The 12,412-nt window shown below is 42.2% G+C and overlaps 15 non-coding genes across 15 annotated transcripts; all 15 read right to left on the bottom strand.

Moving 5' to 3' along the window:
* Positions 1 to 139: 139 nt before the first annotated feature.
* On the bottom strand, positions 140 to 212 carry trnaa-agc (transfer RNA alanine (anticodon AGC)). The gene has a single exon. It is a non-coding gene; the product is annotated as a tRNA-Ala (tRNA).
* A 1,256-nt stretch (positions 213 to 1,468) lies between these two features.
* On the bottom strand, positions 1,469 to 1,541 carry trnaa-agc (transfer RNA alanine (anticodon AGC)). Its single transcript has one exon. It is a non-coding gene; the product is annotated as a tRNA-Ala (tRNA).
* Positions 1,542 to 2,797: 1,256 nt separating this feature from the next.
* Positions 2,798 to 2,870, bottom strand: trnaa-agc (transfer RNA alanine (anticodon AGC)). Its single transcript has one exon. It is a non-coding gene; the product is annotated as a tRNA-Ala (tRNA).
* A 239-nt stretch (positions 2,871 to 3,109) lies between these two features.
* trnaa-agc (transfer RNA alanine (anticodon AGC)) lies at positions 3,110 to 3,182 on the bottom strand. The gene has a single exon. It is a non-coding gene; the product is annotated as a tRNA-Ala (tRNA).
* Positions 3,183 to 4,045: 863 nt separating this feature from the next.
* Positions 4,046 to 4,118, bottom strand: trnaa-agc (transfer RNA alanine (anticodon AGC)). The gene has a single exon. It is a non-coding gene; the product is annotated as a tRNA-Ala (tRNA).
* Positions 4,119 to 5,372: 1,254 nt separating this feature from the next.
* On the bottom strand, positions 5,373 to 5,445 carry trnaa-agc (transfer RNA alanine (anticodon AGC)). Its single transcript has one exon. It is a non-coding gene; the product is annotated as a tRNA-Ala (tRNA).
* A 240-nt stretch (positions 5,446 to 5,685) lies between these two features.
* Positions 5,686 to 5,758, bottom strand: trnaa-agc (transfer RNA alanine (anticodon AGC)). Its single transcript has one exon. It is a non-coding gene; the product is annotated as a tRNA-Ala (tRNA).
* A 239-nt stretch (positions 5,759 to 5,997) lies between these two features.
* trnaa-agc (transfer RNA alanine (anticodon AGC)) lies at positions 5,998 to 6,070 on the bottom strand. Its single transcript has one exon. It is a non-coding gene; the product is annotated as a tRNA-Ala (tRNA).
* A 551-nt stretch (positions 6,071 to 6,621) lies between these two features.
* trnaa-agc (transfer RNA alanine (anticodon AGC)) lies at positions 6,622 to 6,694 on the bottom strand. Its single transcript has one exon. It is a non-coding gene; the product is annotated as a tRNA-Ala (tRNA).
* Positions 6,695 to 6,934: 240 nt separating this feature from the next.
* trnaa-agc (transfer RNA alanine (anticodon AGC)) lies at positions 6,935 to 7,007 on the bottom strand. The gene has a single exon. It is a non-coding gene; the product is annotated as a tRNA-Ala (tRNA).
* Positions 7,008 to 7,558: 551 nt separating this feature from the next.
* Positions 7,559 to 7,631, bottom strand: trnaa-agc (transfer RNA alanine (anticodon AGC)). Its single transcript has one exon. It is a non-coding gene; the product is annotated as a tRNA-Ala (tRNA).
* A 1,571-nt stretch (positions 7,632 to 9,202) lies between these two features.
* Positions 9,203 to 9,275, bottom strand: trnaa-agc (transfer RNA alanine (anticodon AGC)). The gene has a single exon. It is a non-coding gene; the product is annotated as a tRNA-Ala (tRNA).
* Positions 9,276 to 9,437: 162 nt separating this feature from the next.
* trnaa-agc (transfer RNA alanine (anticodon AGC)) lies at positions 9,438 to 9,510 on the bottom strand. The gene has a single exon. It is a non-coding gene; the product is annotated as a tRNA-Ala (tRNA).
* Positions 9,511 to 11,809: 2,299 nt separating this feature from the next.
* On the bottom strand, positions 11,810 to 11,882 carry trnaa-agc (transfer RNA alanine (anticodon AGC)). Its single transcript has one exon. It is a non-coding gene; the product is annotated as a tRNA-Ala (tRNA).
* Positions 11,883 to 12,121: 239 nt separating this feature from the next.
* Positions 12,122 to 12,194, bottom strand: trnaa-agc (transfer RNA alanine (anticodon AGC)). Its single transcript has one exon. It is a non-coding gene; the product is annotated as a tRNA-Ala (tRNA).
* Positions 12,195 to 12,412: the final 218 nt, after the last annotated feature.

Genomic DNA, 12,412 nt, shown 5'->3' with positions numbered 1-12,412 from the left:
CTAAAAGTATTTTTCATGGTAGTTCAGTAAAGGTTGAAGTAGTGACTGCAGTAAGCCCAGTGGTGGAAATAGTTGTATTGTTGGGTTAGTATCCAGACCTACAACAACAATGTGTGCTGATTGAACCAAACTAAATATTTGGAGGATGCGGGCATCGATCCCGCTACCTCTCGCATGCTAAGCGAGCGCTCTACCATTTGAGCTAATCCCCCTGTGCCTCCAACAAGAAGTATGAAATCTCAATGACCGCACTGCCAAATCCCTCGTCCATAAGAAAGGATACTTTTTTTAAAGTATGCTTGCTTCAGCTGTCTAAAAGTATTTTTCATGGTAGTTCAGTAAATGTTGAAGTAGTGACTGGAGTAAGCCCAGTGGTGGAAATAGTTGTATTGTTGTGTTAGTGAGTTTTGGGTGTTTGATAGCAGAAAAACCTGCGAGTCTGGAGTTCCCCCTGCTGGCTGTCTGTGGAATAACATTAGGATCAGTTGATCGTGGGGAAATGCATGTTAGTTGCCCATATCTAGCTGATAATTGTGAAGTCAAACGTTTGCTTTGTGTATATCTTGATTCGTCTATTGTTGCCATTGTCCTGGCTGGAAGGAGGTTCAGTGAATGGGGTGGTGAAGCGTGAGGTAATACAGTAGGGGGAGTGCGAGTGCTTCTTAAATGTATTGCTTTATGCATTCTCCTCACTCGCGTCCACACAAAAACATACTCAAGAGAACGGAGTGGAGAATACAATCGGAGCATGAGTGTGGAGCATGGTAGTATGTTTGGAAAAACACCCCTAGAGTTTGAAAGCTACAAGCCCCCACTCACCCAGTAATTTTTGAACTGTCCCTAAATAATCCCATTAAAACACTGCATGAGAAAAATGTCATAAACTCAAAACAATTGAAAGAACAGAGTATAAAACAGTTCTTAGCCTAATATATTATTAACAGCCACGATAGCGTTGTCTACTGGTAGGTCTATTTTGAATTCATATTTCAACTCGTCACCACGCTCTACCTGACACTAGTTGTTCCCAGCTATCGTCCTCGGGTAGCCGCAGCAATTCACTTTTACATTTTAGAGCTAGACAAGCACACTTGATTCAATTTGTTAGTCCAGAGCTACAACAACAATGTGTGCTGATTGAACCAAACAAAGTAATTGGAGGATGCGGGCATCGATCCCGCTACCTGTCGCATGCTAAGCGAGCGCTCTACCATTTGAGCTAATCCCCCTGTGCCTAAAACAAGAAGTATGAAATCTCAATGACCGCACTGCCAAATCCCTCGTCCATAAGAACGGATACTTTTTAAAAAGTATGCTTGCTTCAGCTGTCTAAAAGTATTTTTCATGGTAGTTCAGTAAATGTTGAAGTTGTGACTGGAGTAAGCCCAGTGGTGGAAATAGTTGTATTGTTGGGTTAGTATCCAGAGCTACAACAACAATGTGTGCTGATTGAACCAAACTAAATATTTGGAGGATGTGGGTATCGATCCCGCTACCTCTCGCATGCTAAGCGAGCGCTCTACCATTTGAGCTAATCCCCCTGTGCCTCCAACAAGAAGTATGAAATCTCAATGACCGCACTGCCAAATCCCTCGTCCATAAGAAAGGATACTTTTTTTAAAGTATGCTTGCTTCAGCTGTCTAAAAGTATTTTTCATGGTAGTTCAGTAAATGTTGAAGTAGTGACTGGAGTAAGCCCAGTGGTGGAAATAGTTGTATTGTTGTGTTAGTGAGTTTTGGGTGTTTGATAGCAGAAAAACCTGCGAGTCTGGAGTTCCCCCTGCTGGCTGTCTGTGGAATAACATTAGGATCAGTTGATCGTGGGGAAATGCATGTTAGTTGCCCATATCTAGCTGATAATTGTGAAGTCAAATGTTTGCTTTGTGTATATCTTGATTCGTCTATTGTTGCCATAGTCCAGGCTGGAAGGAGGTTCAGTGAATGGGGTGGTGAAGCGTGAGGTAATACAGTAGGGGGAGTGCGAGTGCTTCTTAAATGTATTGCTTTATGCATTCTCCTCACTCGCGTCCACACAAAAACATACTCAAGAGAACGGAGTGGAGAATACAATCGAAGCATGAGTGTGGAGCATGGTAGTATGTTTGGAAAAACACCCCTAGAGTTTGAAAGCTACAAGCCCCCACTCACCCAGTAATTTTTGAACTGTCCCTAAATAATCCCATTAAAACACTGCATGAGAAAAATGTCAGAAACTCAAAACAATTGAAAGTACAGAGTATAAAACATTACTTAGCCTAATATATTATTAACAGCCACGATAGCATTGTCTACTGGTAGGTCTATTTTGAATTAATATTTCAACTCGTCACCAAGCTCTACCTGACACTAGTTGTTCCCAGCTATCGTCCTCGGGTAGCCGCATCAATTCACGTTTACATTTTAGAGCCAGACAAGCACACTTGATACAATTTGTTAGTCCAGAGCTACAACAACAATGTGTGCTGATTGAACCAAACAAAGTATTTGGAGGATGCGGGCATCGATCCCTCTACCTCTCGCATGCTAAGCGAGCACTCTACCATTTGAGCTAATCCCCCTGTGCCTTCAAAAAGAAGTATGAAATCTCAATGACCGCACTGCCAAATCCCTCGTCCATAAGAAAGGATACTTTTTTTAAAGTATGCTTGCTTCAGCTGTCTAAAAGTATTTTTCATGGTAGTTCAGTAAAGGTTGAAGTAGTGACTGCAGTAAGCCCAGTGGTGGAAATAGTTTTATTGTTGGGTTAGTATCCAGACCTACAACAACAATGTGTGCTGATTGAACCAAACCAAATATTTAGAGGATGCGGGCATCGATCCCGCTACCTCTCGCATGCTAAGCGAGCGCTCTACCATTTGAGCTAATCCCCCTGTGCCTAAAACAAGAAGTATTAAATCTCAATGACCGCACTGCCAAATCCCTCGTCCATAAGAACGGATACTTTTTAAAAAGTATGCTTGCTTCAGCTGTCTAAAAGTATTTTTCATGGTAGTTCAGTAAATGTTGAAGTTGTGACTGGAGTAAGCCCAGTGGTGGAAATAGTTGTATTGTTGGGTTAGTATCCAGAGCTACAACAACAATGTGTGCTGATTGAACCAAACAAAGTAATTGGAGGATGCGGGCATCGATCCCGCTACCTCTCGCATGCTAAGCGAGCACTCTACCATTTGAGCTAATCCCCCTGTGCCTAAAACAAGAAGTATGAAATCTCAATGACCACACTGCCAAATCCCTCGTCCATAAGAACGGATACTTTTTTTAAAGTATGCTTGCTTCAGCTGTCTAAAAGTATTTTTCATGGTAGTTCAGTAAATGTTGAAGTTGTGACTGGAGTAAGCCCGGTGGTGGAAATAGTTGTATTGTTGGGTTAGTATCCAGAGCTACAACAACAATGTGTGCTGATTGAACCAAACAAAGTAATTAGAGGATGCGGGTATCGATTCCGCTACCTCTCGCATGCTAAGCGAGCGCTCTACCATTTGAGCTAATCCCCCTGTGCCTAAAACAAGAAGTATGAAATCTCAATGACCGCAATGCCAAATCCCTCGTCCATAAGAACGGATACTTTTTAAAAAGTATGCTTGCTTCAGCTGTCTAAAAGTATTTTTCATGGTAGTTCAGTAAATGTTGAAGTTGTGACTGGAGTAAGCCCAGTGGTGGAAATAGTTGTATTGTTGGGTTAGTATCCAGAGCTACAACAACAATGTGTGCTGATTGAACCAAACAAAGTATTTGGAGGATGCGGGCATCGATCCCGATACCTCTCGCATGCTAAGCGAGCACTCTACCATTTGAGCTAATCCCCCTGTGCCTTCAAAAAGAAGTATGAAATCTCAATGACCGCACTGCCAAATCCCTCGTCCATAAGAAAGGATACTTTTTTTAAAGTATGCTTGCTTCAGCTGTCTAAAAGTATTTTTCATGGTAGTTCAGTAAAGGTTGAAGTAGTGACTGCAGTAAGCCCAGTGGTGGAAATAGTTTTATTGTTGGGTTAGTATCCAGACCTACAACAACAATGTGTGCTGATTGAACCAAACCAAATATTTAGAGGATGCGGGTATCGATCCCGCTACCTCTCGCATGCTAAGCGAGCGCTCTACCATTTGAGCTAATCCCCCTGTGCCTAAAACAAGAAGTATTAAATCTCAATGACCGCACTGCCAAATCCCTCGTCCATAAGAACGGATACTTTTTAAAAAGTATGCTTGCTTCAGCTGTCTAAAAGTATTTTTCATGGTAGTTCAGTAAATGTTGAAGTTGTGACTGGAGTAAGCCCAGTGGTGGAAATAGTTGTATTGTTGGGTTAGTATCCAGAGCTACAACAACAATGTGTGCTGATTGAACCAAACTAAATATTTGGAGGATGCGGGTATCGATCCTGCTACCTCTCGCATGCTAAGCGAGCGCTCTACCATTTGAGCTAATACCCCTGTGGCTCCAACAAGAAGTATGAAATCTCAATGACCGCACTGCCAAATCCCTCGTCCATAAGAAAGGATACTTTTTTTAAAGTATGCTTGCTTCAGCTGTCTAAAAGTATTTTTCATGGTAGTTCCGTAAATGTTGAAGTAGTGACTGGAGTAAGCCCAGTGGTGGAAATAGTTGTATTGTTGTGTTAGTGAGTTTTGGGTGTTTGATAGCAGAAAAACCTGCGAGTCTGGAGTTCCCCCTGCTGGCTCTGTGGAATAACATTAGGATCAGTTGATCGTGGGGAAATGCATGTTAGTTGCCCATATCTAGCTGATAATTGTGAAGTCAAACGTTTGCTTTGTGTATATCTTGATTCGTCTATTGTTGCCATAGTCCAGGCTGGAAGGAGGTTCAGTGAATGGGGTGGTGAAGCGAGAGGTAATACAGTAGGGGGAGTGCGAGTGCTTCTTAAATGTATTGCTTTATGCATTCTCCTCACTCGCGTCCACACAAAAACATACTCAAGAGAACGGAGTGGAGAATACAATCGGAGCATGAGTGTGGAGCATGGTAGTATGTTTGGAAAAACACCCCTAGAGTTTGAAAGCTACAAGCCCCCACTCACCCAGTAATTTTTGAACTGTCCCTAAATAATCCCATTAAAACACTGCATGAGAAAAATGTCAGAAACTCAAAACAATTGAAAGTACAGAGTATAAAACATTACTTAGCCTAATATATTATTAACAGCCACGATAGCGTTGTCTACTGGTAGGTCTATTTTGAATTAATATTTCAACTCGTCACCAAGCTCTACCTGACACTAGTTGTTCCCAGCTATCGTCCTCGGGTAGCCGCATCAATTCACATTTACATTTTAGAGCCAGACAAGCACACTTGATACAATTTGTTAGTCCAGAGCTACAACAACAATGTGTGCTGATTGAACCAAACAAAGTAATTGGAGGATGCGGGCATCGATCCCGCTACCTCTCGCATGCTAAGCGAGCACTCTACCATTTGAGCTAATCCCCCTGTGCCTAAAACAAGAAGTATGAAATCTCAATGACCACACTGCCAAATCCCTCGTCCATAAGAACGGATACTTTTTTAAAAAGTATGCTTGCTTCAGCTGTCTAAAAGTATTTTTCATGGTAGTTCAGTAAATGTTGAAGTTGTGACTGGAGTAAGCCCGGTGGTGGAAATAGTTGTATTGTTGGGTTAGTATCCAGAGCTACAACAACAATGTGTGCTGATTGAACCAAACTAAATATTTGGAGGATGCGGGCATCGATCCCGCTACCTCTCGCATGCTAAGCGAGCGCTCTACCATTTGAGCTAATCCCCCTGTGCCTGCAACAAGAAGTATGAAATCTCAATGACCGCACTGCCAAATCCCTCGTCCATAAGAAAGGATACTTTTTTTAAAGTATGCTTGCTTCAGCTGTCTAAAAGTATTTTTCATGGTAGTTCAGTAAATGTTGAAGTTGTGACTGGAGTAAGCCCAGTGTTGGAAATAGTTGTATTGTTGGGTTAGTATCCAGAGCTACAACAACAATGTGTGCTGATTGAACCAAACTAAATATTTGGAGGATGCGGGCATCGATCCCGCTACCTCTCGCATGCTAAGCAAGCGCTCTACCATTTGAGCTAACCCCCCTGTGCCTTCAAAAAGAAGTATGAAATCTCAATGACCGCATTGCCAAATCCCTCGTCCATAAGAAAGGATACTTTTTTAAAAGTATGCTTGCTTCAGCTGTCTAAAAGTATTTTTCATGGTAGTTCAGTAAAGGTTGAAGTAGTGACTGCAGTAAGCCCAGTGGTGGAAATAGTTGTATTGTTGGGTTAGTATCCAGACCTACAACAACAATGTGTGCTGATTGAACCAAACCAAATATTTTGAGGATGCGGGCATCGATCCCGCTACCTCTCGCATGCTAAGCAGGCGCTCTACCATTTGAGCTAATCCCCCTGTGCCTTCAAAAAGAAGTATGAAATCTCAATGACCGCACTGCCAAATCCCTCGTCCATAAGAAAGGATACTTTTTTTAAAGTATGCTTGCTTCAGCTGTCTAAAAGTATTTTTCATGGTAGTTCAGTAAAGGTTGAAGTAGTGACTGCAGTAAGCCCAGTGGTGGAAATAGTTGTATTGTTGGGTTAGTATCCAGAGCTACAACAACAATGTGTGCTGATTGAACCAAACAAAGTAATTGGAGGATGCGGGCATCGATCCCGCTACCTCTCGCATGCTAAGCGAGCACTCTACCATTTGAGCTAATCCCCCTGTGCCTAAAACAAGAAGTATGAAATCTCAATGACCACACTGCCAAATCCCTCGTCCATAAGAACGGATACTTTTTTAAAAAGTATGCTTGCTTCAGCTGTCTAAAAGTATTTTTCATGGTAGTTCAGTAAATGTTGAAGTTGTGACTGGAGTAAGCCCAGTGTTGGAAATAGTTGTATTGTTGGGTTAGTATCCAGAGCTACAACAACAATGTGTGCTGATTGAACCAAACTAAATATTTGGAGGATGCGGGCATCGATCCCGCTACCTCTCGCATGCTAAGCAAGCGCTCTACCATTTGAGCTAACCCCCCTGTGCCTTCAAAAAGAAGTATGAAATCTCAATGACCGCATTGCCAAATCCCTCGTCCATAAGAAAGGATACTTTTTTTAAAGTATGCTTGCTTCAGCTGTCTAAAAGTATTTTTCATGGTAGTTCAGTAAAGGTTGAAGTAGTGACTGCAGTAAGCCCAGTGGTGGAAATAGTTGTATTGTTGGGTTAGTATCCAGACCTACAACAACAATGTGTGCTGATTGAACCAAACCAAATATTTGGAGGATGCGGGCATCGATCCCGCTACCTCTCGCATGCTAAGCAGGCGCTCTACCATTTGAGCTAATCCCCCTGTGCCTTCAAAAAGAAGTATGAAATCTCAATGACCGCACTGCCAAATCCCTCGTCCATAAGAAAGGATACTTTTTTAAAAGTATGCTTGCTTCAGCTGTCTAAAAGTATTTTTCATGGTAGTTCAGTAAAGGTTGAAGTATTGACTGCAGTAAGCCCAGTGGTGGAAATAGTTGTATTGTTGGGTTAGTATCCAGAGCTACAACAACAATGTGTGCTGATTGAACCAAACAAAGTAATTGGAGGATGCGGGCATCGATCCCGCTACCTCTCGCATGCTAAGCGAGCACTCTACCATTTGAGCTAATCCCCCTGTGCCTAAAACAAGAAGTATGAAATCTCAATGACCACACTGCCAAATCCCTCGTCCATAAGAACGGATACTTTTTTAAAAAGTATGCTTGCTTCAGCTGTCTAAAAGTATTTTTCATGGTAGTTCAGTAAATGTTGAAGTTGTGACTGGAGTAAGCCCAGTGGTGGAAATAGTTGTATTGTTGGGTTAGTATCCAGAGCTACAACAACAATGTGTGCTGATTGAACCAAACTAAATATTTGGAGGATGCTGGCATCGATCCCGCTACCTCTCGCATGCTAAGCGAGCGCTCTACCATTTGAGCTAATCCCCCTGTGCCTCCAACAAGAAGTATGAAATCTCAATGACCGCACTGCCAAATCCCTCGTCCATAAGAAAGGATACTTTTTTTAAAGTATGTTTGCTTCAGCTGTCTAAAAGTATTTTTCATGGTAGTTCAGTAAAGGTTGAAGTAGTGACTGGAGTAAACCCAGTGGTGGAAAATAGTTGTATTGTTGTGTTAGTGAGTTTTGGGTGTTTGATAGCAGAAAAACCTGCGAGTCTGGAGTTCCCCCTGCTGGTTGTCTATGGAATAACATTAGGATCAGTTGATCGTGGGGAAATGCATGTTAGTTGCCCATATCTAGCTGATAATTGTGAAGTCAAACGTTTGCTTTGTGTATATCTTGATTCGTCTATTGTTGCCATTGTCCTGGCTGGAAGGAGGTTCAGTGAATGGGGTGGTGAAGCGTGAGGTAATACAGTTGGCGGGAGTGCGAGTGCTTCTTAAATGTATTGCTTTATGCATTCTCCTCACTCGCGTCCACACAAAAACATACTCAAGAGAACGGAGTGGAGAATACAATCGGAGCATGAGTGTGGAGCATGGTAGTATGTTTGGAAAAACACCCCTAGAGTTTGAGAGCTACAAGCCCCCACTCACCCAGTAATTTTTGAACTGTCCCTAAATAATCCCATTAAAACACTGCATGAGAAAAATGTCATAAACTCAAAACAATTGAAAGAACAGAGTATACAACAGTACTTAGCCTAATATATTATTAACAGCCACGATAGCGTTGTCTACTGGTAGGTCTATTTTGAATTAATATTTCAACTCGTCACCACGCTCTACCTGACACTAGTTGTTCCCAGCTATCGTCCTCGGGTAGCCGCAGCAATTCACATTTACATTTTAGAGCCAGACAAGCACACTTGATTCAATTTGTTAGTCCAGAGCTACAACAACAATGTGTGCTGATTGAACCAAACAAAGTAATTGGAGGATGCGGGAATCGATCCCGCTACCTCGCGCAAGCTAAGTGAGCGCTCTACCATTTGAGCTAATACCCCTGTGCCTACGAAAAGAAGTATGAAATCTCAATGACCGCACTGCCAAATCCCTCGTCCATAAGAAAGGATACTTTTTTAAAAGTATGCTTGCTTCAGCTGTCTAAAAGTATTTTTCATGGTAGTTCAGTAAAGGTTGAAGTAGTGACTGCAGTAAGCCCAGTGGTGGAAATAGTTGTATTGTTGGGTTAGTATCCAGAGCTACAACAACAATGTGTGCTGATTGAACCAAACCAAATATTTGGAGGATGCGGGCATCGATCCCGCTACCTCTCGCATGCTAAGCGAGCGCTCTACCATTTGAGCTAATCCCCCCGTCACCACGCTCTACCTGACACTAGTTGTTCCCAGCTATCGTCCTCGGGTTAGCCGCAGCAATTCACATTTACATTTTAGAGCTAGACAAGCACACTTGATTCAATTTGTTAGTCCAGAGCTACAACAACAATGTGTGCTGATTGAACCAGACAAAGTAATTGGAGGATGCGGGCATCGATCCCGCTACCTCTCGCATGCTAAGCGAGCGCTCTACCATTTGAGCTAATCCCCCTGTGCCTTCAAAAAGAAGTATGAAATCTCAATGACCGCACTGCCAAATCCCTCGTCCATAAGAAAGGATACTTTTTTTAAAGTATGCTTGCTTCAGCTGTCTAAAAGTATTTTTCATGGTAGTTCAGTAAATGTTGAAGTAGTGACTGGAGTAAGCCCAGTGGTGGAAATAGTTGTATTGTTGTGTTAGTGAGTTTTGGGTGTTTGATAGCAGAAAAACCTGCGAGTCTGGAGTTCCCCCTGCTGGCTGTCTGTGGAATAACATTAGGATCAGTTGATCGTGGGTGAAATGCATGTTAGTTGCCCATATCTAGCTGATAATTGTGAAGTCAAACGTTTGCTTTGTGTATATCTTGATTCGTCTATTGTTGCCATTGTCCTGGCTGGAAGGAGGTTCAGTGAATGGGGTGGTGAAGCGTGAGGTAATACAGTAGGGGGAGTGCGAGTGCTTCTTAAATGTATTGCTTTATGCATTCTCCTCACTCGCGTCCACACAAAAACATACTCAAGAGAACGGAGTAGAGAATACAATCGGAGCATGAGTGTGGAGCATGGTAGTATGTTTGGAAAAACACCCCTAGAGTTTGAGAGCTACAAGCCCCCACTCACCCAGTAATTTTTGAACTGTCCCTAAATAATCCCATTAAAACACTGCATGAGAAAAATGTCATAAACTCAAAACAATTGAAAGTACAGAGTATAAAACAGTACTTAGCCTAATATATTATTAACAGCCACGATAGCGTTGTCTACTGGTAGGTCTATTTTGAATTAATATTTCAACTCGTCACCAAGCTCTACCTGACACTAGTTGTTCCCAGCTATCGTCCTCGGGTAGCCGCAGCAATTAGCATTTACATTTTAGAGCCAGACAAGCACACTTGATTCAATTTGTTAGTCCAGAGCTACAACAACAATGTGTGCTGATTGAACCAAACAAAGTAATTGGAGGATGCAGGCATCGATCCCGCTACCTCTCGCAAGCTAAGCGAGCGCTCTACCATTTGAGCTAATCCCCCTGTGCCTAAAACAAGAAGTATGAAATCTCAATGACCGCACTGCCAAATCCCTCGTCCATAAGAACGGATACTTTTTTAAAAGTATGCTTGCTTCAGCTGTCTAAAAGTATTTTTCATGGTAGTTCAGTAAATGTTGAAGTTGTGACTGGAGTAAGCCCAGTGGTGGAAATAGTTGTATTGTTGGGTTAGTATCCAGAGCTACAACAACAATGTGTGCTGATTGAACCAAACAAAGCAATTGGAGGATGCGGGCATCGATCCCACTACCTCTTGCATGCTAAGCAAGCCCTCTACCATTTGAGCTAATCCCCCTGTGCCTCCGAAAAGAAGTATGAAATCTCAATGACCGCACTGCCAAATCCCTCGTCCATAAGAAAGGATACTTTTTTTAAAGTATGCTTGCTTCAGCTGTCTAAAAGTATTTTTCATGGTAGTTCAGTAAATGTTGAAGTAGTGACTGGAGTAAGCCCAGTGGTAGAAATAGTTGTATTGTTGTGTTAGTGAGTTTTGGGTGTTTGATAGCAGAAAAACCTGCGAGTCTGGAGTTCCCCCTGCTGGCTGTCTGTGGAATAACATTAGGATCAGTTGATCGTGGGGAAATGCATGTTAGTTGCCCATATCTAGCTGATAATTGTGAAGTCAAACGTTTGCTTTGTGTATATCTTGATTCGTCTATTGTTGCCATTGTCCTGGCTGGAAGGAGGTTCAGTGAATGGGGTGGTGAAGCGTGAGGTAATACAGTAGGGGGAGTGCGAGTGCTTCTTAAATGTATTGCTTTATGCATTCTCCTCACTCGCGTCCACACAAAAACATACTCAAGAGAACGGAGTGGAGAATACAATCGGAGCATGAGTGTGGAGCATGGTAGTATGTTTGGAAAAACACCCCTAGAGTTTGAAAGCTACAAGCCCCCACTCACCCAGTAATTTTTGAACTGTCCCTAAATAATCCCATTAAAACACTGCATGAGAAAAATGTCATAAACTCAAAACAATTGAAAGAACAGAGTATAAAACAGTACTTAGCCTAATATATTATTAACAGCCACGATAGCGTCGTCTACTGGTAGGTCTATTTTGAATCAATATTTCAACTCGCCACCACACTCTACCTTCCACTGGTGTTTCCCAACTGCAGTCCTCAGGTTGCCCCAGCAACACACATTCACATTTTTGAGCCAGACAAGCACACTTGAATCAATTTGTTAACTAATCCATCGATTAGTTAAATCAGTCCAGAGCTACAACAACAATGTGTGCTTATTGAACCAAACAAACTAATTGGAGGATGCGGGCATCGATCCCGCTACCTCTTGCATGCTAAGCGAGCGCTCTACCATTTGAGCTAATCCCCCTGTGCCTCCGAAAAGAAGTATGAAATCTCAATGACCGCACTGCCAAATCCCTCGTCCATAAGAAAGGATACTTTTTTTAAAGTATGCTTGCTTCAGCTGTCTAAAAGTATTTTTCATGGTAGTTCAGTAAAGGTTGAAGTAGTGACTGCAGTAAGCACAGTGGTGGAAATAGTTGTATTGTTGGGTTAGTATCCAGAGCTACAACAACAATGTGTGCTGATTGAACCAAACTAAATATTTGGAGGATGCGGGCATCGATCACGCTACCTCTCGCATGCTAAGCGAGCGCTCTACCATTTGAGCTAATCCCCCTGTTCCTCCAACAAGAAGTATGAAATCTCAATGACCGCACTGCCAAATACATCATCCATAAGAAAGGATACTTTTTTTAAAGTATGCTTGCTTCAGCTGTCTAAAAGTATTTTTCATGGTAGTTCAGTAAAGGTTGAAGTAGTGACTGGAGTAAGCCCAGTGGTGGAAATAGTTGTATTGTTGTGTTAATGAGTTTTGGGTGTTTGATAGCAGAAAAA

Source organism: Oncorhynchus kisutch, unplaced genomic scaffold (assembly GCF_002021735.2).
Source record: "Oncorhynchus kisutch isolate 150728-3 unplaced genomic scaffold, Okis_V2 scaffold1044, whole genome shotgun sequence".
Classification (NCBI taxonomy): domain Eukaryota; kingdom Metazoa; phylum Chordata; class Actinopteri; order Salmoniformes; family Salmonidae; genus Oncorhynchus; species Oncorhynchus kisutch.
The sequence above is the reverse complement of the archived record's forward strand: the minus strand, read 5'-3'. Positions and strand labels throughout refer to the sequence as shown.